This window comes from Lithobates pipiens, unplaced genomic scaffold, assembly GCF_037356315.1.
Source record: "Lithobates pipiens isolate NorthernLeopardFrog02 unplaced genomic scaffold, aLitPip1_a1.2 Scaffold_19, whole genome shotgun sequence".
In the NCBI taxonomy this organism is placed as follows: Eukaryota; Metazoa; Chordata; class Amphibia; order Anura; family Ranidae; genus Lithobates; species Lithobates pipiens.
In genome coordinates this window covers 250,682,173-250,707,748 of record NW_027507764.1, presented here as the reverse complement: position 1 = coordinate 250,707,748, position 25,576 = coordinate 250,682,173, and positions in this window count along the sequence as shown.

Here is a 25,576-nt window from a genome sequence, read left to right as displayed (position 1 = left end):
GGCCACACCCCCGTTTGGAGTTTTATACTGAATTTATGATTTTATGCCAATGTATAGTGCCTTGAAAAAGTATTCATACCCCTTGAAATTTTCCACATTTTGTCATGTTACAACCAAAAACGTAAATGTATTTAATTCGGATTTCAGTGCTCTTTCAAGTGCACTTGCAGTGCAAAGTGGATTTGCCTTTCGTAAATAACCCCCTATATATCCTTACTCTCTGTGTGTATATATGTATATATATATATATATATATATATATATATATATATATATATATATATAATGTGGTAATACCATACACTGTTTCCTGGAAAAGTGAAGGAGGAAGACAGGAGACTTTATACACGATCAGTGCCTGGTATATACCTAATGTTGGGGAGTAGGGGACCATAGGAGGGGAGCATGTCTGTGTAACACCTCACTGCAGCATAACTCACCTATTTACATGGAATAAGCACGGAGCAATTTGTCACAATTTGTTTGAACACAGATTATATTTTTGGACTCTATGAACTGTGTTTTATGAGTTTATATTAGGGCAGTGCTGTAATACTTATTGTATTCACAGTAACTCGCTTTATACCAAGATTTTTGTGGCAAGATACTTTTCATCACATGAAAACCTATATTATCCCTATATATCCCTACAAGCAACTTGGAGTGGAATGTTATATCATTTGCAATAATCCTTGAGGTTTTGCAGTAAACACATGTAGGTAAGAGTTGATATTATTATTGCAGGATTTATTTGATATTTGCTTCTAGACATGGGCCGAACACCACCTTGTTTAGTTTGCAGCAGAACTCCCAAAAAGAGGAAATGTTCTAATCTGAATGGAAAACCCCATTGAAGTCTATGGGAGCCAAACAGGAAAAATAAAAAGTTCCCATTTGGAAGGCTTATATGCAAGTTATTGGCCATAAAATGAGTATGGGGGTCTGGGTACTGCTCTGAGGGACATGTATCAATAAATATATATATTTTTTAAAAACAATCGTTTTTTCAGGAGCAGTGATTTTAATTATGCTTAGAGTGCAACAATAAAAATGAAAAATTCCAATGCACATGTGCGGAGTTCTTGAGATGGATGCCTAGCTCGGAGCTCCATCCCACTCCGTTCTGCCTATCACCACCACAGCTACAAGACAGATTCCCGATCTACGCACTGGCTATACAGGTGGCGGACCTGTCAGAGGAGGCTCCCACAACCAAAGAGAGAACCAATACATATTGGAAGGCCCTGTGTCGACCCGGCCTACACAGCCTCATGGCCCCGCTCCTGGTAAGGCTTACACAACCCCGCTCCTGGTAAGGCTTACACAACCCCGCAGATGCGGGTGAGCAGACTCCCAGTCCTCTCCTGGTGACTACCAGAGCAGCGGTTACACCAGGGAAATGCTTCCCTGATGCTGGTAGCGATCGTGATAGAAAGGGTAAGCTCCACCGGATCCCAGCCCATCCAGCCTCCCCTCAGTGCCAGCCGGCTAAGCCCAGCCACGACTGCCCACACCCACAGACAGCAGTTCATCTCCTCTCCCATTTGGGGACAGGAATCAGAGAGACTAGCAGGGCACAGTGCCCATGCGTTTGGGGACTGTTAGGGGGAATTTGTCCTGCCAACCAGGATTCCTCAGCTCTACTCCAGAAGCCGACAAGATGGCATCAGGAGCTCCATTTGAGGAGGAAGACAGGGGAGAGGAAATGGAGGCAGGTGCTGATGAAGGCCCACAGCCCACTTCTCAATCAGGGCAGGATGCTGTCAGTGCTATGCTCCCCCAACTCCTATCACCAGCTTCTCCTGTGTTCCTCCTTGAGAGAACACTGGAGGAATTAATCACCAGACCCATGAGGGACCCTACAGCCAGCCCTGCCATTTCAGAGCCTTCAGACACAAGCTCCCCATCACGCTAAACAGAATTTAAACTTATGATGAACACTTTTTCCAAAATGCTCTCCAAGGGTCCTGCACAAACCGCTTCTCAAATTACTTATACTATTCAAACAGACCTTCAACACCTTGGATCCAGGATTGAGGCCATTGAACATAGGATCAGGCAATAGCTAGAACCAATCAGAATACTTCTCACATTCAAGACCTACAGGACCAACTAGAAACTGCCCTCTCCAAAATTGATGATTTGGAAAAGTGTTCAAGACGTTACAATTTCCGAATCAGGAGGGCTCCCAGAATCCATCACGGATGTCCAGGAGGCAGTTTGTACCTTTAGAAAATACATCATTTTTGATATCCCAAAGCACCACTTAAGAGCTGGACAGAGCTCACAGAGCCCTGCATCCCCCTTGCTCAGACGGCCTACCCAGGGAAATAGTGGTTATGCCTCACTATTACGGTGTAAAGGAAGAAATATTGCGCATTTCTCAGCTGTCTATCCAGGGTCACTCAATCCAAGTCTTCAGAGATCTATCTCCTTCTACTATTCAAGAATGAAGAACCTTGAAACCGCTTCTTGAAGTTTTAACCTAGAAGTCCATCAAATATCGGTGGTCGTTCCCCTGTCGCCTATCCTAGGTATACAAGGCAAGACACATGGCTTCTCCACTTTTCAAGATGGAGAGCATTTATTAGATTATCTTGGCCTCATCTCCCGGGATCCACCCTCATCCTCAGGTCACAAGAATACTGGATCGGCAAAGCGCCCTTCACCGCAAAATCCAATCGCTGAGATGTGGCAGAAGAAACAGCCCAAAAGATCCAAGGACTCTCATCCACCTTGAATTTCTGACATTATTCCTTCTCTCATTGCAAATAATTGAAGAACTCTGGATGGCCGCACTCCAAGATAAATTCAAATGCCTTTTATTCATGAAGCAGAATCACACAAAAGTGGGTCACAGCAAAGCACAATAGCTAACGCATTTCACACTACCAAGAGTGCTTCTTGGATTTGTGAACTTACCTGGAGCGGTTGTTCTCTCACATTATTCCTTCTCTCCTTTGTAGTTACGGGCGTCGGCTTGTGATTTCACTTTTAGGGTGTCCCAGCTCTTCATTTGGTAGTCTATTTGCTCACCTTTGAATTCACAGTTCATCTAATTGGGTTACTTAGTTCACTGGACAGTAGGGATCAGCTGGGTGTTTGAGTGTATGGGTCGTTCGTGCCACATTCGTGTGGTGCTCACGGCCCACAATGCACTGCAGCATCGCAGTGTATTGCTGACTGATGATTGGCCAAGCATGCACTATGACCCGCATGCTTGGCCAATCACAGCGCTGGCAGCGAGGAGAGCCATAATTGGCCACAGGCAGGAGACTGTGGCCAATTATAGCTCAGGGGGTTTAGTATGCACTGCACAGTGTACACCTGAAGCTACTCCAATTGATGGTGTTGTTCTGGTCCTATACCACAGGCAGCTGCAGCAGTTACAGTCGGTGAATTGTGCCCCCTGCACAGTGTACACCTGAAGCTACCCCAATTGCTGGTGTTGTTCTAGTCCTATACCACAGGCAGCTGCAGCAGTTAGTCTGCGTATTGTGCCACCTGCACAGTGAACACCTGAAGCTACCCCAATTGCTTGTGTTCTTCAGATCCTGTACAACAGGCAGGTAGATGCAGTAATTACAGTAATTACAGTAATTACAGTCGGTGTACTGTCATCTGCTACCCCAATTGCTGGTGTTCTCATCTCCCTGCAGGCCATTAGTATGTTTGGAAGGCCAACAAGGAGAGGCAGACAGTCACGAGCCAATATAAGAGGGCAAGCAGGCTCTGTGTCTAGAGGCAACAGTGCTGGTCATGGACGCGGTGCATCCTCATCAGCACGTGGCCATGGGACACGCTTATCCTTATTTTTGGCAGCTGGACGTGTTGAGCTGCAACATGCCGAAGACTTTTTTCAGCCCCTGTTTAACAGGTGCATGTAATTACATTTCTTGATATAATATTTCACAGCAGGGCCCGTTCCAGTGCCCACCGAGAGAAACTGCGAGAACTTACAGTGTTGTGGCACCAGCAGCACCACCACCACCATAACCACCAAAGGCACAATTTTTCTACCACTGTTCAACAATGGCATGTAATTACAATTCTTGATATAATAGTTCACAGCAGGACGTTCCAGCGCCCACCAAGAGTAACTTTGAGGGCTTACAGTATTGTGGCAACACCAACACCTTAGGCCCAAATTTCTGCAGAGCATATAGGGCAGGTCTCCTACTTGCAAATGGAAGGAGACAACAGGAAGTGAGATGAAAAAAGACAGACGGACAAAAATAATGTTAGTTTTTTTCCAAAAAGCTTAAAAATAGATTTTTGGACTACAGTTTAAAAATGTACCAGTTCAAAAATTACAAACATATTCTACTTAACACAACAAACCTACACAGTCCCTATCTTGTTTGCACCACCTGTATACTGCTGTTCTGGGTATATAGAGCCTGGGGGACCCATGCCTTTTCTTTTTTTAATTTGGGTACGGAGTTCCCCTTAATATCCGTACAAGACCCAAAGGGGCTGGTAATGGGCAGGGGGGCTACCCCTGCCATTTTTCTCAATGATTTTCATCCGTATTGCTGGAACCAGACATTAAATTAAAACCGCAAGCAGTTTTAAATTATTTTTTTCCGTTAGAAATGTCATTTTGTGCAGGGACTGTTGTAAACACGGGAAACACGTGCCACTTGACAGGCATACTATTGACACCCCCAAGCATGATATTTAAAGGAATATTTCACTTTTTTTTTTTTTACTTTAAGCGTCATTAAAATCAGTGCTCCCGAAAAAATGGCAGTTTTTAAAACTTTGTTTTGAATTGATACATGTCCCCTGGGGCAGGAGCCGGGTCCCCAAACCCTTTCTAGGACAATAACTTGCATATTAGCCTTTAAAATTAGCATTTTTGATTTTGAACATTCGAGTCCCATAGACTTTAATAAGGTTCTAAAGTTCATACAAAATTTCAGTCCGTTCGCAGGTTCTGGTGCGAACCGAACCGGGGGGTGTTCGGCTCATCCCTACTGGACAGTATGTTACTAGTTTCACAGACAGGTATAGGTCTTGTTTAACGTTTAATAGTATGTTTGGCCTGTCCCTCATTAGCCTTGTATTAACCAGACCTACTTGATGTCTGAGGGGACTCTGGATTTGGACTTAGGGTGAGGATCTCTCTCCCACCATGCCCCCCAGGTTGCCCTGGGAACACGGATAGCTATTTACTTCCTCTTAGAATGACTACTTAGCGGGGTCTTTGGTCCCTTAACAGTATTACCTGTATTTACTAGAATGGGCCCCGATTGTTGCTGGATCCCCTGCCCGTGGAGTTGGAGGAGGGAGGCTTTGCACTCTGATGGAGGTGCCTAACGATCCCGAGGGTCTACGGATGGGGAATTCTGCCTTGTGGTGGGGGGGGCTCCCAGACTTATTATTACCATAGCTCCATAGCTAAATTTTGCTACAGGGGATTTCATTTTTATAATCTGGTGTTATTATGCTCCTTCCTCTGCCTTCGGGAGTCGAATGTTGACACTCCTGATGGCAGATGTCGTTCTGACACCCAGGCAGAATCTTGCATGGTTTTGCCCTAGAGTGGGGGTAGCCACGCCTGTCCTCATCTCTTTGTCACTGGGGAGCCCATTCCCATTGACCTCCCCGGACTCTTTCTTTTTGCTATTCTCCTTCTATCCCTTGTTTCCTAGCTCACCTTATCCTTTCTTTCTTCTTTCAGGCACAATGGAAGCAATATAAATACACTGTTAATGAGGGTACACCTCCTTGTCTAACTTATTTGGTTTCAGACCGGTTTCGCATGGAGGAAGGTAGGTCTCTACACAGTGCTGCATTTCATTACCCTTCTGATACATGGCTTCATCCAATGACACTCCAACTCTCTTTAAGGTAGCCTCTCTGAACACTGCTTGTAGATATCTCCTTACTTGCATAGTATTGTTGTAATCCTTTTTGTTCTTTAGAATGACGTCACTGAGCATGCCCATATCTCCCATGATTTACGGCACACTCTGTGTGCTTGTCTATCTATTACCAGGACTTCCTATTGCACAACACTGAAATCCCGCAAGACTGCATAATCTCTCAGAGCTTCCTCCTACACCCCATGTAACCATGTGACATCACATGGAGTGGAAAAAAAGTAATCGGACAGCATTACTGCAGACTTATCAGCTAAAGCTGATAAGACTGACATAGGCAAACGCTAGATATTCTAAACAAGTAAAGACTGTGAAATAAAACAAGTCAGCTATGAGCAGGGAAGCAGGGTTGCCATAGAATTGTTGGCTTGAGAAGGAGGCTTGGTTAACAGTACAGGAAGTGCTCAATGTAAAGGCGGAAATAAAGTCTACTGTGGACTCAGAAAAAGGAAAATTTATATCAAATACTTACCGTAATTTTCCTTTCCTGATGGACTCCATGGCAGCCTACGTATGGGTTAATCCCCGCCTCTCATACCTCATAGGACCCCACTCCCATAAATCTTTGCTTCTGAAAAGAGACTGTGTTCCGTAACTTAGCCTACTCCAGCAAATGGGAGGGAACTCCTGCTGCCATGGAGTCCATCAGGAAAGGAAAATTACGGTAAGTATTTGTTATAAATTTTCCTTTTTCCTGACAGACTCCATGGCAGCCTACGTATGGGAAATAACTAGCCATACACACCCGGGTGGGAAATTGCTGGTTAACAGAAAAAAGGTTTAATTGGCACCGTCAACAGATAAGACATGCAAACCAAAATTAACCGACGATAAAGAAGCCGGCTCAACACAATAATGTGTCATAAAGGTATTGATTGATGACCATGAGGCCGCTTTACAGATTACTTCTGGAGAAACATGACGAGCAGCCGCCCATGATGTTGAAACGCTCCTGGTAGAATGAGCTGTCACCGCCTCTGGAGGAGCCAAACCCTTAGCTTTATAAGCCCCTTGAATAGCTTGAACAATCCAAGCTGCAATGGTTCTTGAAGAAGCACGCGATCCCTTATTCTTTCCATGGAAGTAAACAAAGAGATGGTCAGAAGTCCGAAAAGGAGCCGTGGATTCTAAATACTGTTTTAGAACTTCTCCAACATCTAAAGGATAAATGTTAGAATCTCCGGAAGTCCGAAAAGTAGGGAGAACAATCTCCTGGTTCTCATGAAATACAGATGTGACCTTAGGAATTGACCCTAACATGGGAACCAAGACCACACGATCCGGGAAAAACGTCAGAAAGGGTTCTTTGCAACCCAGAGAGCTGATCTCGGAGACCCTCTTGGCCGATGTTATAGCCACCAGAAAGGCAGTTTTGAGAGAAAGAGCCTTGATAGATGATTGAACCATATGCTCAGGTCTTTCCTCTGAAAAGGAATCCAGGACAAAAGGAAGATCCCATTTGGAGAATCTTGGTTTTTTCTGGGGTCTGAGTCTTATTGCTCCCCTGAAAAACTGTCTGACAAGACGGTGTTTGGCCCAGGAAACGCCAGTAAAAGCTGAAATTGCCGAAATTTGAACTGGTAAGGAACTCACTGATAGCGACAGGTCTAGTCCCGTCTGTAGGAAACCCAAAATGTCTTGAATCTTGGGATCACTACAGGAACTGCCAACGGAAGAAGTATAGTCAGCAAACTTCGCCCAAATTCTTTGATAGACTTTATTAGTACCTGGTCTTCTGGCATTCAGTAGAGTAGCGATGGCATTACTTGGACACCCTAATGCTTCCAACCTTCCCCTTTCAAGAACCAAACCATCAGATGAAGATGGGCCGGGCATGGGTGAAGAGATGTTCCTTGTAGCAGGAGATCTGCCCTGGAAGGGAGAGGAACTGGATCCCGAAAACTCAGCTGCATTAGGAGCGGAAACCACAGCCTGTTGGGCCAAAATGGAGCAACCGTCACCACCGTCACTTTCTCCCACCTGAGTCTCGAAAGGAATCGTAGGATGACCGGGACTGGGGGAAAGGCATAAGCCGTGCGAAACTTCCACTGATCCGTCAGTGCATCCATACCGAAGGCCTGGGGACAACGACACCTTGTATAATATTTCTCCAGCTTGAAATTGCACGGGGAGGCAAATAGGTCCACTTCTGGCAGGATCCCCAGAGACAGAATCCATGTGAATATCTCGGGATGGAGAGACCACTCGTTGTTGTCCAGGGAGAACCTTGATAGGAAGTCCGCCTGGACATTCTGAATTCCGGGGAGATAAACAGCTGTCAATTTGACAAGTTCATCTGAGCCCAAGACATGATTGGACTCACTTCCCTCAGCAGAGAGAGACAGCGGGTGCCTCCTTGTCTCTTGATATAAGACACTGCCGTCGTGTTGTCCATCCTTAGGAGAACCGAGGTCCCCGAAATCAGGTGAGAAAAGGTCTGAAGAGCCCGGAGAGCAGCACGAAGCTCTAGAACATTGGATACTACCTCTTGGGCTGGAAATTCCCACACGCCCTGGGCTATTTCTGACAGACACAGGGCGCCCCAGCCCTTGTTGCTGGCGTCCGTCGTTACTGTGATCCAAGAGACGGGAGCTATGGAATGGCAATTGAGGAGGTTCTTTTGTTGGAGCCACCAGAAGAGACTCTCCCGCATGGAGGGGGTTATCCTGACCAGATGGTCTCGAGACCCCTGGTCCCATTGTAGAAGAAAACCCTTCTGAAAGGGACGCATCCTCCATTGTGCCCACTTTATCATGGGGGCTGTGGATACCATAGTGCCAATTATCTTGAGGCACTGCGAGGCTCTGAGAAGAGGAGAATGCAATGCAGGCCGAATCCTGTCTCGAATCACTGGAATTTTCTCCACCGGAAGGGAGATGGTACTTTCGACCGTGTTGAACTGGGCTCCGAGAAAAATCAAAGACTGAGTTGGGTCCAGATGACTTTTTTCCCGGTTCAACAGCCAACCGAATTCCGTGAGTGATGAGATGACTTGAGTTCGATGTAACAGTAGCTGTTCTCTGTCTTGGGAAAGCAATAGTAGATCGTCCAGGTAATGGTGTAATCAAATACCTTTGATCCTGATTTGTGCTACCACAGCCAGTAAGAGCTTCGAAAACACTCGAGGCGATGTTGTAAGCCCGAACGGGAGACATACAAATTGAAGATGTAATTCGCCCACTGCAAACCGAAGGTACCTCTGAAACTCTTTTGCGATTGGAACATGGAAATAAGCATCCTTCAAGTCTATGGAAATCAACCAGTCGCCTGGTTGTATTGACTGACGTATTGTTAGTAATGTCTCCATCTTGAATTTTTCCTTCTTGATGAAGGGATTTAGATGCGTTAGGTCGATAACTGGTCTCCAGGAGCCATTCTTTTTGAGGACCATAAAGAGGGGGAAGTAGACCCCTTGAAATCTTTCTTTGGTTGGGACCGGAATGGCAGCGCCTTGAGCCAACAGGGAATCTGTGTAAGACAGAAGAACCTTTCTTTTTTCTTCCACAAGTGGTAGGATTGTAGGAACAAACTGATAAATGGGCGGACTGTTGAACACCCAGGAATGACCTGAGGAGACCGTCTTGACCGTCCAATAGTCTTGAATCGAGGCTGCCCAGACGTGCCGGAAATGGAGTAACCGAGCCCCTACTTGCTCCGTCTGGACAGGCCCCACATCAAAAGGACTTAGAAGCCTCTCTACCCCCTGATGTAGTTAACTTAGAGGATTTTTGAGTTGAAGATTGAGCCCTTCTCCAATTCTTCCTATATTCCCGACCAGGCCTGTAACGGCGAGCATCTCTAGCACGCTCTTGTTCTTGTCTGGGCTGAACTTTCCTCTGACTCAAGAGGCGACGATCCTGGGGTAAGAACCCTGATTTACCCCCAGTAGCACGGGAAATGGCAGAATCAAGTTTATTCCCGAAGAGGGAGGGTCCCTCAAAGGGAATCTTACACCATGCCTGTTTAGAGGCAGGATCTGCAACCCACGGACGAAGCCACAGAGCGCGCTTCGCTGAGGAGAGCATGACACGTGACACTAGGCGGATAATATCCAGGGATGCTTCACCCAAAAAGACTGATGCTAACTTCAGTTCATGTATTGGCGAATTCTGGATAAGTTCTTCCGAAACGCTTCCCAAAGTCGCACCAACATCATCCGTCCAAGACTCCATGGCTTTAGATAATGCTGCAAGAGCCAGAGCTGGCTTACAAGCCATGCCTGCGGTGATATAAATGCGCTTCAGGTCGGTGTCAATCTTCCTCTCTAAACCATCCTTGAACGAAACGGTATCTTCAAGAGGGAGTGTAACATGTCTGACTAGACGCATTAGAGCCGCATCAATAAGAGGGGCTGAATCCAGATATTTAACGTCCTCGCTTTTAAACGGGTACATTTTGGCAATCTTGGAAATTAAAGAGTTCTTCCTCTCCACTTTCCCCCATTCGTCTGAAATAATCTCACCGAGCTCACCCAAGAAGGGGAAATTCGGGCGATCCTTCTTAAGGTGCTTAAAGTACTTCCTCTGTTTAGAGGGTGCTTCAACTGGATCTTCCCATTTTAGAGCATCCTTGACTGCTCTGACTAACTGCGGGACAAGAGAAAAATCAAAACCTGCAGTTGATTCATCAATCTCACTGTCCGAAGATTCACTTGGAGAGACACTGTGTCTGGAGGGACCTGGAATTACAGGGTCTGCATCTACATCGTCAGGAGCTGTAACGGAAGGAGGGTTAAACATCCGATCAGACTCTGCTTTGTTCAGAGATTCTTGAACCACCTTCCTGACCAATGCATCCACTTGCTGGTCTCCGGCTCCCCTTTCCTTCATAGCTCTGGAATAACAAGACTCACAGAGAGATTTACCCTCTGGAACGTGAGAACCCCAGCAGGCTTTCTCTGAGCGGCTGGAATGGTGGGTTGAATGACGACCAGATCCAGATCTTGATCTATGGTGTCTGGAGGGTGATCTAGAGCGTCTAGAACTTGACGTAGACTGACGATGATGTAACCTAGACTGGTCAGTGTCTTTGCGTGCCGATAAATGACGTTCAGACCTAGAAGGGCTAAATAGAGGAGAAAAAACTACAGCAAGAAAACCAAAAGTAATTACCCAAAACAAACCCAGCAGAAGGAAATAATATTCCTACCTGCAGCGTAAGGGTTGGCCACTGGGGGGCGATGATACGTCCATAATGAGAAAGTCTGTATGCTGGAGAGATTCGAAAACACCATAAGCACCTGACAGGAATCAAATAGTAGAGCTTACTGGCGAACAGAACATACCTCCAAGCAAGACACACAGCACACCGGGAAGCTGCCTTTCTCTCGCAGAGCGATCCCAACCATAGCTGTATCTGACAGCTATTTAAATATTGGCGCCGATGGTGACATCATCACGCCCCCCGGTGTCGGTCAGCGGAGTTTGCGCGCATGCACGATCACTACCCTTCGTTCGAAACGAACAGAACGTTCGAACCGTCGAACGAGCCGTGCGCCTGCGCAGAACGAACAGAAGAGGCGGCGGATTGGAACGCAAATGCGCTGCAGCCGCCATACGTACCAGGAAGTGGAAAAAAGTGACAAACGACACACACAAACAGGCTGCCATAATGATAATGATTGAAAACAATACGATACCGTCACGGCATGATCCCGATCCATCCTGACTTGGGGTACTCCACCCACTGCACGCACGGGACATCAAAATAGAGGCCTCCTGCTAATAGCAAAGGATGTATGGCCAAATTGCCGCTTGCCTGCCAATGGCAGGTTAGTAAGCTCTTCATGGCATCGCATATATATCGCCCGTTTCCACCCGGCTAATAGCTGGGACTGCTGGAATCCATGATCACCCTCAGGATCTTCGTGCAAACAGGACTGGACCGGAACTCTTCATAAGGTAAGCAAACACCTTGGTCCTAGGAGGAGGACAAAAAAGGAACACAGTCTCTGTTCAGAAGCAAAGATTTATGGGAGTGGGGTCCTATGAGGTATGAGAGGCGGGGATTAACCCATACGTAGGCTGCCATGGAGTCTGTCAGGAAAACAATACTTAAGATGGCACTGCCTTACCCCTGGAAACAAGTTTATTAAAGTTTATTTAAACAGTAAGTAATTTGAGATTTGGGCTGGCTTACAGTGGCTATAGTTTGATTACTTATTATAATGGACTAAATTAAAAGAAGCATCAGATTGGGAGAGTTTACTTCCTCTATAACCATTTTGCTGGCCACTTTTTGTGATTTGGCACTGCGTCGCTTTAACTGACAATTTCACAGCCGTGCGACCTGGCTCCAAAATGAAATTTATGTCCTTTTTTTTACCATAAATCAAGATTTCTTTTGGTGGTATTTGAACACCCCTGCAGTTTTTATTTTTTGCGCTATAAACAAAAAAGAGCAACAATTTTGAAAAAAAAAAAAAACGCTTTATTTTTTATTTTGCTATAATAAATATCCCCCAAAAATATATAAAACATTTTTTTTCCTCAGTTTAGGCCAATACATATTATTCTACATATTTTTGGTAAAAAAAATCACAATAAGCATGTATTGATTGGTTTGCGCAAAAGTTATAGCGTTTACAAAAAAGGAGATAGTTTTTATGGCATTTTTATTAATAATTTTTTTTTACTAGTAATGGCGGTGGTCAGCGATTTTTTTATCACGACTGCAACATTATGGCATACACATCAGACATTTTTTGACACATATTTGGGACCATTGTCATTTATACAGCAATCAGTGCTATACAAATGCACTGATTCCTGAGTAAATGACACTGGCTGTGAAGGGGTTAACCACTAGGTGGCAGTGTAGGGCTTAAGTGTGTCCTGGGGCGTGTTTCTAACTTTAGGGTGGAGTAGATGTGTGTGACATGTCACTGATCTCTGCTCCCGATGACAGGGAGAGGAGATCAGTGACACTGTCATTGGCAGAATGGGGAGATGCTTGTTTACATTAGAATCTCCCTCCCCGTGAGACGATCTCAGGCGATCCGACTCACGGAGGTCCCAACCGGCGGTGCGCACGCGATGGCATGGCAGCAAATTTGAAAGGACGTACAGGTACACCCATTTGCCTGTCCATGCCATTCTGCCGACGTACATTGGTGTGCGCCGGTCGGGAGGTGGTTAAGCCCCATACACACTATCAGATTTTCTGCTGATTTTTTTCCTTCAGATTTACCAAAACCATATAATATGAGGTCAAACCTTAGGAGTTTCAATGTGTATGCAATCAGACAGGCCTTTGCACTAGATTTTTAGGTAAATCTAAAGACAAAAATCAGCAGAAATTATGATAGTGTGTATGGGGCTTGACATTATCCAAAAACCATAAAAAGAACCCGACTTCCAAGTCTAGGGCTTTACTGGAATCCGGGAGGGACGCCCTTAATCTTGCCTTGACCACCCAGGCCGAAAAACATATACAGAGGAAGAACACCCATTTCTATCTGCATAAAGACAGAATCTGCCCCAAACTGTCTGCCAAGTTGTCCCCCACACCCTGCTCATTCTCCTTTCCCAAAATACGTGACCAGGTGGGAACTCTTAAACAAACTCCTCAGCAGATAATGGCAATGGCAATTTATGAATTTTATGCCAAACTAAGGGGGGGGGGGGATCCTGACCTTCAGGTCTTTCTGCTTTTTTAGATGAGATTACGCTCCCTAAGCTGGAAAACAGACATAGATCAGCCTTATATCAACCGATTGCGGAAGCATTGGTATTGGAAGTGATCAAAAATTTTAAAAAGGGCTTGGCCCCAGGACCAGATGGATTCTCTATTGGGTACTAGAAAGTTTTTGTCCCCATTATTACTCCATTCTTAACAAGATTCTTCAACTCCCTTTGTGAGGGGTCCTACCTGGACAACGAGGCCAATCTTGCTCATGTGTCAGTTGTCTCCAAACCGGGTAAGGACCACTCTGATGTCAGCAATTACATGCCTATAGCTCTGATCAACAATGAAAAAAATACTGACGAAGATACTGGCCAAGGCCAATTATCTAAATTTATAGGTAGCACTTCCTGGAACACACATGAAATCCATGTCACTAGCACTGGGATCACCAGGTACACTCACTTCCTTCGACCCCACCCCCCCCCCCCCCACCCTCCTTTGGAGTTACTTATTTTTTCATCACTCTAGTTAGTCCATGAATCTCTGGACAGGATTGGTCTGTCGTGATTTCAGGATGTTGTACCTCATCATTTGTTTGTTTTGTTTTGGTGTTAGGTTCTCTGGTTGTCTTCACTACACTTTTTCTGCTCTTTTACTTTCACACTTTTGCAAGTCCTGAATCACAGGACAGGATTGGTCTGTCGCGATCTCAGGATGTTGTACCCTACCACCTTTGTTTGTCTTGGTGTGAGGTTCTCTGGTGGTTTTATCTGCTTTATCTGTTTTTTCTGCTCCTTTCACATTGATCCCATCACTATAGGCTCCTGACCACACTTTCATTTTACATTTTACACAGATTGGAGCTGTTTTCAGGCATCAGAATGCAGCTCACCATAGATACTTTCCATCTCTTCCCTTGAATGTGGTGTTCTCAACCTTGGCTGCCCACAGTTTTACGCCCCCACGGCTCTGGGCAGGAATATTCCCGACTCTTCTCAACTATCAGGTTTTAGAATTTTATGGCCAACTTTAGAGGTGATATGTAAGTAATTTGGGGGTGTTTGGTTTTCTCCTCCCCCTACATCCTTATTTAATTTAATGGAGTAATTTGGAATATTTTTTTATAGATACGCATTCTGCACGTGCTTCTGAAGAAGTGGAACTTCATCCACGAAACACGTCAAGCTTTTAAATGCAGTTTTTTTATTCAATCATGTGTTTGTAATATACCATTTTCTTTGATTTTATGTATCATGCGCAATAAAGAAATTTTTACACCCCCCCCTTTTCTTAATGATTAATAGGGATGGAGGTGTAAGCTTGTTTGGGCCATATACCTCATTTAAAGTCCCAAAATTCCCTCTTTTCGTACTATGATCCAGGGATGGATATATGTGGTTTGAGTGGAATCAAGTTGCCTATACATGTTTATTATCGATGGTCAATTATACATTGTTATGATTGACGGCTGACCCTATTTGTTGGTTCATGTCTGTCTGGATATATAATAAATATATATGTGAGGCATACATTTTTCCACTCATTCAAATATTGTGCAAATATGTGGTTTGCCATTTTACTTGGGGCATGTGGTCTGGTGGTTTTGTTCGGCTGGTTTTGTTCCAGGTCTGGGATCTGTGATGCACACCGAGGCCTCCCCTCCATGTATATCACTGGGTGATTGGGTGAGCGTTCCCGCTGTGCATCAGCACCACACCTTCACGGTGACTTAGTGCCAGCATCATTCGTTTAATTACCATTGTGTGTTGGGCATTCTCCCAGATTATGGCCACATCGCGTCAGCTGTTCTGGTGGGAATCCCTCCATTTAAACACACTTAGCGTTACGCTGGGGGCATCATGCGTAACAGCCTTGGCGGGTATATTATTGCAGTCTTGTGGGAGGCATGGTGCCTCATTTTATGCCTGGATCACACATGGAAGCCATGTCACTAGCACTGAGATCACCAGGTACACTAATTTCCTTCAAACCCCCCCTTGAGGTTACTGATTTTTTTTTCATCACTCTAGCTAGTTCCTGAATCTCTGGACAGGATTGGTCTGTCGTGTTTTAAGGATGTTGTACCTCATCACCTTTTGTTTGTTTTGGTATGAGGTTCTCTGGTTGTCTTCACTACGCCTTTTCTGCTCTTTTACTTTCCCATTTTTGCAAGTCCTGAATCGCTGGACAGGATTGTTCTTTTGTGATCTCATGATGTTGTACCCCTACCACTTTTATTTGTCTTGGTATGAGGTTCTCTGGTGGTCTTCACTACACTTTTTTCTGCTCTTTCACTTTCACATTGACTATAGGCTTCATGCTCTTCGCTAGCTATACCCCACGCTTTTCATTGACCACACTTTCATTTTACATTTCACACAGATTGAAGCTGTTTTCAGGAATCATCATGCAGCTTACCATGGACACTTTCCAACTCTCCCCTCAAGTGTGGTGTTCTCCGCCTTGGCTGCCCACAGTTTTACGCCACCGCAGCTCCCGGAAGGGATATTTCCTGGCTTTCTTTTAACTATCAGATTTTAGCATACCATGGCCAACTTTAGAACTGATGTAAGTAATTTTGGGGTGTTTGGTTTTCTCCTCCCCCTACATCCTTATTTAATTTAATGAAGTCATTTGGAATATTTTTTATAGATACACATCCTGCACCTTCTTCTGAAGAAGTGGAACTTCATCTACGAAACGTGTCAGGATTTTAAATGCAGTTTTTTTATTCAGTCATGCATTTATATTGGACCCTTTTCTTTGATTTTATGTATCATGTGCAATAATGGCATTTTTACATTTGTCTATTATATGCCCATCAGCTCATCATATCTACTATATACCATGTCCCATGTGTATTTATATGAATAAATATTGTGCAATTTATTTATTTTTGTCTAACACACATCTCACTCAAAGTTCCAAATCCCCTCTTTTCTAAACCTGTACAGTTTAGGAGGTATTTTCAGTGTATGCAGCCAGTGACATCACTGGCGCATGCGCTCTGAAGGAATGGCCTATGTGTGCTGTTCCTTTCAAGCCCCTGCATTGAACGGCGGCTCCCACGCATAGTATGTACCCAATACTCATTCATATGGGGGGCCAAGATCTATGGGCCCCCTTGTTAAAGGGGACTTCCAGATCCCGATAAGCCCTCCGCCTGTAGACCCTCACAACAACCGGCCATGGTTGTGGGGATGAGGCCCTTGTCCCCATCACAGTGAAGACAATGTGCTTTGGGGTGGGGAGCAGGAGCATGTGGCCTGGTATGGTTCAGGAGGGATGGAGCACTCCCTCCTTCCCCACTTTCCCGACCTGCCAGGCTGCATGCCCATGCCATTTTTTTGTTTTCTTTTTTCATGTGGGGTCCCTCTCCAAATCCATACCAGATCTGCTGTTTTTTTTTTCTTTCTTTTTTTTTTACCATCACTTTTTTAGGTGAACGGCCTACCTGAAAAATGTTCGGCTCAATCTCATGCTCGGACCAAAGCATTCGCCCATCCCTATTTGCTTCTAGCTGCATGATGTTGATTTATGAGTAACATCTGGACTGTCAGGAGGCCCTGTTTATTAAAACATTGCCATTTTTATGGGAATTGGGAATGTGGATAAAATGTACAATTTTGTATCACACATGGCCTCGAAGTAAGAATCTTTTTGACCACGTCTGTTAGGTTGCTTTATGGCAGGAGTTTTAGGTGAGGTCAACATCCTTTAATAATATAGCAGGACGTGTTAATAATACAATTAGAAGCATTCCCAGCATTTATGTCATTTTTGATATTCTGATAAAATGCAGGGCAGCAGGGGCACTGTGTTTTCAACTTATAATGAATATATCTGAAAAATGAATTCATCTAGCATCCCTATTCATACCTTGTGCCTAATCGCTGTTGATACCATCTAATGTCAATGCCAATTTCAAAGAAAGCCTTTTTAACATCTGTCACTTTCCTGCATGTGAAACCACCCCACGTCAACATCAAAAAACTGCTTGGTGTTAGACCACAGCCTCAGTAATATTTTTATCTAAAGAAGGCAGTATAACAGTGCACACACAGTATATGCCTGTAGCTAGACCACATGCCTTTAATGCATTGAAATAGCCATCAGGAGATCTAACTAGCTGCAGGTTTATTATATAAGATACAGTATCTCACAATAGTGAGTATACCCCTCACATTTTTGTAAATATTTTATTATATCTTTGCATGTGACAACACTGAAGAAATTACACTTTGCTACAATGTAAAGTAGTGAGTGTTCAGCTTGTATAACAGTGTAAATTTGCTGTTTCCTCAAAATAACTCAACACACATCCATTAATTAATTAATATATCTAAACCACTGGCAACAAAAATGAGCACACCCCTAAATGAAAATGTCCAAATTGGGCCCAATTAGCCATTTTCCCTCCCCGATGTCATGTGCCTCGTTAGTGTTACAAGGTCTCAGGTGTGAATGGGAAGCAGGTGTGTTAAAGACCTAAACCCTATTGAGCATCTGTGGGGCATCCTCAAATGGAAGGTGGAAGAGCGCAAGATCTCTTACATCCACCAGCTCGGTGATGTTGTCATGGAGGAGTGGAAGAGGACTCCAGTGGCAACCTGTGATGCTCTGGTGAACTCCATGCCCAAGAGAGTTAAGGCAGTGCTGGAAAATAATGGTGACCACACAAAATATTGACACTTTGAGCCCAATTTTGACATTTTCAATTAGGGGTGTACTCACATTTGTTGCCAGAGCTTTAGACATTGAAGGCTGTGTGTTGAGTTATTTTGAGGGTACAGCAAATTTACACTGTTATACAAGCTGTACAACCACTACTTTACATTTTAGCAAAGTGTCATTTCTTCAGTGTCGTCACATGAAAAGATATATAAAATATTTACAAAAATGTGAGGACCCTGCTCACTTTTGTGATATACTGTAAGTAAAAATAAAGGTAAAAATAAAATGAAAATAGTTAGATTGATAAATTGTAAATTGTAATGAAAAAACAGGCGATCAAAAGAAGAAAAGTATTAAGAGTTTCAAGTACTCAATTATGCTGGTGTAGTAGTTTTGTGACACGTGTATGATACAGTATGATACAGTAGCCACTGAGTGCAGTTATACTGTTTACCCTAGTTTAACCTCTTGCCGACCAGCGCATGCCTATTTATGTCGGCCTTCTTTAAGAAGCGGTGCTGCGGGTGCGTGCATTTTGTAATAAGCATTTCCCCATTCTGCCTAGTGACAGGACAGAGATCCCTTCTCAAGAGCAGTGATTGCTGTCGTGTGAGGTGTAGCCCCTCCCCCCACAGTTAGAATCCCTCCCTAGGACACACTTAACCCCTTCACTGCCCCCTAGTGGTTAACCCCTTCACTGCCAGTGTCATTTACACAATAATCAATGCATTTTTAGAACACTGATTAAATGACAGCGGTCCCAAAATAGTGTCAAAAGTGTCCAATCTGTTCGCCATAATGTCACAGTCCTGATAAAAATCGCAGATCGCTGCCATTACTAATAAAAAAAAATGCCAGAAAACTATCCTCTATTTTGTAGACGCTATACATTTTACACAAACCAATCAATATACGCTCATTATGATATTTTTTAAAACAAAAATATGTGACAAATGCTTGCTTGAGAGGCTATTTTTCAGCTTTAGCTTATCTTTGTTTTGCAGGCATCTGCCAAGCTTAACCAAAGCTTCAGAAAAGCATTACCAAAGCACCACCAAAGCATTGCAGAAGCATCAAAAACACATCAAAAAGCATGTTGAAGCAGTAGGTGCTTTAATGTGTGTTGAAGTTGAAGCAGTTGTAAATGAGCCCTAACTGTTTCCTCACAGTTTCAATAGGGGCAGCATGAATGATATATTTTCTTTCATGTTATCGGGAATACAGCCATAGTTAACCATCCATCCATGATGTAGTTACTTTCTTTTTTTAATATTCTTTATTCATGCTCAAGGAGGTCACAATGTTAAATTATATACACATATGTATATTCACATACATACATTTAACAGTTCCCAGCCCGTCTTGCTCTCACCAGAGATTCCATATTCCCGTTTTTAGTAGCTGAGAACTCTATCCTAATTATCTCCACTATTATTAGGTGATGCACTTTCCTCCTTTTATTTTAATATTTTCCCCCGATCCCCCCCCCCCCCCAAAAAAACAAAAAAAAACCTTATTAGTTTCCTCTACTCTCTACCACCCCTCCCCCTTCCCCTCACCCACTCCCAGGGGGGGTGGGGGGTTAGGGACCTCCATATTGTTATTTTGTTATTGAATCCCACAACATAATGGGTTCCTTATCCTTCCCAGTTCCCCATCAGTCTCCTTCCTTCTTCTGAAGAGACAAAATCATTCCAAACTGTCCAGACCTTGGCATATTGCTCATTCCTATCCTGGGCCAAGTATACTAGATCTTCTATAGCCCCCATCTTTCTAACCTTATTTAACCACATTGCTATCATGGGTGGCTATGATGTAGTTTCTTTCACACACATTACACATGATGGTAAATTTCAAATTGCAACATACTGCATGTTGAACCCTACCCGTTTCAATGCATTTAACATTAAGCCATCACATTCATATTACTACATCTGCTACACCTGCTATACCTCCATTAGTATGAATTTGCTAATGTTACTGTTTGCTGTACTATTTTTTCACAGTTTAACACAATATTACGGTGATAATAGCATTAAGTCTGTACAGAATAGACATGTCTTGAAAGTGCCAATAATTGCATTCTGTAATGTTAAGCAGCAAGTGTAATGTTAGTGTCAGAAATGAGCTGGTGTTGCTAGGGAAACAATCCTTCTATGTAATCTTTCAAGTCAGCTTCAATGTTACAGTAAAAAAATAAAATAAAAATACCAGACTTATGTTTTTACAATTATCTGCTTATGAATTAATTTGCTTTTATTTGCTGAACTCAGATTAGCAGGGTTTAAAAAGGGTTCAGGAGAAAAAAAAACACAATTTCTGGGTACTGCTTAAAGTGGAACTCCAGCTTAAACTTTTCATTTTGAGTAAGGTTTCAAAATCTGCCTTTTTTTTATTACTGTCTGTGCCCCTTTTGGGGAAATCCACTGTCACTGGCAGTAAATGAAAGGGAAATTAAACCTTTGGCAGCCATCACCAGAAAAGCTATCATTGTTGTGTGATTTTCCCTTTACACCTGTGTTGGTGACTACACGTTTTAGATTTTTTTTTAATTATTATTGGTGTCAGCAGAATGCCTTGTTTGTCAATAACTATTGAAATGGTATTAACAGAAAGAAACCCCAAAATCATGGTTCCCCTCCTAAAAAACACATCCCTAGCTGATGAGCATTGGGCTTTGGTGCATAGCATTTTGGTATGCAATTACATTTCAAACGTTTTTTTTTTCAGTAAATTTATATTAGTGTTAAAAAAGCTCAGTTATAAGCTGAGTGGTTTCTCTGGAATGTACTGCTTGTCATGGAAACAGCATAATCGTGGAAATACAACTTGTGTTTATTAACTACTAACATGAATCCAAGGCTAACAAACATAGAAAATACAGGGATAAAAATTATGATTAGGAAAATATAATTTTATCCTAGTTGGAGGATGGGGTTAAACAGCTCAATCTCTGTGGCAATAACTTCTCCACAGGATGTGGAAACCTTGCAAAAAGATCTGAACAAATTAATGGGGTGGGCAACTACATGACAAATGAGGTTCAATGTCCTAGTAGATGATAGGCTCAGCAATGGCATGTAATGCCAAGCTGCTGCTAACAAAGCAAACAGAATATTGGCATGCATTAAAAAGGAGATTAACTCCAGGGATAAAGCAAAAATTCTCCCACTCTACAAGACTCTGGTCCAACCACACCAGTTTGCGAGCACTGAACTTATTCTCTCTGGAGAAGAGACAATTGAGAGGAGATATGATTTCAATTTACAATACCATACACTAAGGTAAGCAGGGCAATAACTTCTCCGCAGGGTGTGGAAACCTTGCAAGAAGATCTGAACAAATTAATGGGGTGGGCAATTATATGGCAAATTAGGTTTAATGTGGAAAAATTTAAAATAATGCATTTTGGTGGCAAAAATCACAATGCAATCTACGCACTAGGGGGGTGAACCTCTGGGGGAATCTAGGATGGAAAAGGACCTGGGGGTCCTAGTAGATAGGCTCAGCAATGGCATGCAATGCCAAGCTACTATAAGAATCTAGATACACCATTAATGACCTCCCCTCTAGTGTATCATCACAGCGCTCAATCTCCTCTCCCAACAGCTGCTACTTAAACACTTAATATATAACCCAGAAGGTGAAAAAATTATAAGCAAATCACAACAATCACCTTGTAGCGCTAAATAACTACTAAACAGTGGTGTACTATAATAATAAAGTTAAACCACGTGAAAAATATTTAAACATTTACATGTGCATAGTGAAATTTCAAAAAATTCCAAAAAAAGTTAAAATGTACTGTGATCAAATATCAGATAAATTGCTATAAGCAATCACATGTGCATAATAAAAAATCCTCTATTAGTGATCTAATACCAATACAGGGAATAGTAATCAAAGTCCCAAAAAACAAAAATCAAACCAAAGGAAATGAAAAAAATGGTAATGTAGATTAACCAGAATCAGTTCAAAGGCTCCTTTTCAAGTGAAAAAAACAAAAAACAAAGTGTCCATCTATCGAAAAGCCTCCACCGCACCCTTGGTGTCCGTGCCCCCCTCGTTTGGAACACTCACCAGCTGTATTGCTCAGCACTCTCGTGTCGAGCCAAAAGAGCTTTTAATGAATGAGGATGATCAACGTTTCTCCAGCAATCGCTTGCAGCATACTTCTCAGCAGAGGATAATAAACTATCATCTCAGATATACCTCGGGGAGACAAAAAGACTTCCCATAGTGCAAAATTGCAAAACTGCTTTTAATCTCAATAAAAATCAATTAAAATCACACTCACATGGACCAGCTTAAAAACAGGCACTTCAAACAGAAATTTCACTTTTCAACAAGGAGTTCCTTTCCTCACAGGCATCGGTGAGCACACTGGATGCTGGCTAGGTTAATAGTAAACCCTTTTAGTAAATAGTAAAGCCTTTACTATTAACCTAGCCAGCATCCAGTGTGCTCACCGATGCCTGTGAGGAAAGTAACTCCTTGTTGAAAAGTGAAATTTCTGTTTGAAGTGCCTGTTTTTAAGCTGGTTCATGTGAGTGTGATTTTAATTGATTTTTATTGAGATTAAAAGCAGTTTTGCAATTTTGCACTATGGGAAGTCTTTTTGTCTCCCCGAGGTATATCTGAGATGATAGTTTATTATCCTCTGCTGAGAAGTATGCTGCAAGCGATTGCTGGAGAAACGTTGATCATCCTCATTCATTAAAAGCTCTTTTGGCTCGACACGAGAGTGCTGAGCAATACAGCTGGTGAGTGTTCCAAACGAGGGGGGCACGGACACCAAGGGTGCGGTGGAGGCTTTTCGATAGATGGACACTTTGTTTTTTGTTTTTTTCACTTGAAAAGGAGCCTTTGAACTGATTCTGGTTAATCTACATTACCATTTTTTTCATTTCCTTTGGTTTGATTTTTGTTTTTTGGGACTTTGATTACTATTCCCTGTATTGGTATTAGATCACTAATAGAGGATTTTTTATTATGCACATGTGATTGCTTATAGCAATTTATCTGATATTTGATCACAGTACATTTTAACTTTTTTTGGAATTTTTTGAAATTTCACTATGCACATGTAAATGTTTAAATATTTTTCACGTGGTTTAACTTTATTATTATAGTACACCACTGTTTAGTAGTTATTTAGCGCTACAAGGTGATTGTTGTGATTTGCTTATAATTTTTTCCCCTTCTGGGTTATATAATGCCAAGCTACTGCCAACAAAGCAAACAGAATATTGGCATTCATTAAAAAGGGGATTAACTCCAACGACAAAGCATTAATTCTTCCACTCTACAAGACTCTGGTCTGGCCTGTGAGAAACCATGAATCAGACTGAGACAGAAGTACAATTAAATCAAACTTGTTTATTAAATAAAAATAAAAAGGTAAATAGAAAAAGCGTAGTCAAAGCATAGCCAGAGTCCAGTAACCGGATTGAGTAGTCAGCCAGGCCAGAGTTCAATAACCAGATCGGGTAATCACCCAGGCCAGAAGTCAGGGATCCAAGTAGAGCAACAGCAAGCAGGATATGGAGCCAGAAGGGATGTCAGCAAGCCAGTCTTTAAACAGAACTACAGGAGATGGTTTCTTGTGATGTGACCAAGGCAAAGGCAGAGGTGAAGTGAGCTGGACAGCTTCAAGTAGGCAGGTCAGACGAGCATGATCAGGAACAGCTGGTAACTGTGGAGAGAGATGAGAGCTGGCAATTAGCTGACAGCTGAACAGCCATCCCAGAGAAGGAAGGGCTAAGCCAGCCCTGGCACGGCCACACCTGGAGTATGCTGTCCAGTTCTGGGCACCAGTCCTCAGGAAGGATGTACTGGAAATGGAGCGAGTATAAGGAAGGGCAACAAAGCTAATAAAGGATCTGGAAGATATTAGTTATGAAGAAAGTTTGCGAGCACTGAACTTATTCTCTCTGGAGAAGAGACGCTTGAGAGGAGATATGATTTCAGTTTACAAATACCATACTGGTGACCCCACAATAGGGATAAAACTTTTTTGTGGAAGGAAGTTTAATAAGGCATGTGACCACTGCATAGAGGGTTCTTTACTGTAATGCCCCACACACACGGTCGGACTTTCCGACAGGAAATGTTCGATGTGAGCTTGTTGTTGGAAAGTCCGACCGTGTGTATGCTCCATTGAACATTTGCTGTCGGAATTTCCGCCCACAAATGTTTGAGAGCAGGTTCTCAAATTTTCCGCCAACTTCACGTGTACACAAGTCCTCGCACCAAAGTCCACGCATGCTCCGAGTCGAGTACCAGACAGAAGCGATCGGTCTTGTAAAACTAGCGTTCGTAATGGAGATGGCACATTTGTCACGCTGCAAATTTTTTAATGTTTCAGTGCAGAGCATTCTCTTCTTCTTTAGAATGCTAGAATAATGAAGTTGCTTTGCTGCTGATATTCACAGTTCTGACAAATGGATTTTTTATTATTTCTCAGGATCTCCTGAATAATCTTTGTTTTTGTTGTTTGATCTCCAGAATATAATTTTATTTTATTTTTATTTTTTTTCTAGTGATCTCCTTTTTTTTCTCAAGATCTCCAGAATATTTTGTTTAAAATATTTTTTATATAGGGATCTCCCTAATATTTTTTGTGGTTTTGTGTGTCAAGTTACCACAACACCATTATTATCTTGTATTTTTTAACCTCAAAGAGATACAACTATGTTGGTGTCCCTTGTTAATTTGACATTGTATTTTTGAAATTTACCTGCCTACTCACAAACAAACTGTCCTTTTTGAAGTAATACACATAGCCAAGTATTTGTCGAAACTAAAATTAGAAATTTAATAGGGGTCTTAACAAAATATAGTAGAAGGCAACGCCGGAGAAACAGTTGGAACTGGTGAAGCCTTTGTACTCCCGGGCAGGCATCAATTATTTGACAGGAAAAATTGGTAACCTGAGGAGTCCATTTATTGGGAGCACAATCCGGGCCAGGACTCCAAGAGATTGAGAGCAGCAGCAGATGACATATATGTCCCGAGGTTATGGTCTTACAACAGCCTGCGTCTTTTGCCAGACCCCACCAAACCCAGGCCATCACTATGAACACTTCCTTCCACTCTTCCTTCCAGGCTGCTGTGGTGGTTGGATGGCTGTGGTGGTGGTGGTGTTGCTGGAAGTGATGGTGGTGTTGCTGGAGGTGGTGGAGGAGTATGGTCCAACTCACACACGTGGCTTTTAGTTGTGAGTTGGCCCCTCATCCCCTTGTTTAGGGCCTGAAAAATTATCTCCTCACAGATGAGGCTTTGGCCCTCCTCCATTTGTTCCAGTTTACTGGCTGTCAGACAGCCATATGACTCAGGGCCACCAGGGGACATTGTTAGTACTGCAGTAACCTGGCGAATTAAAGTAG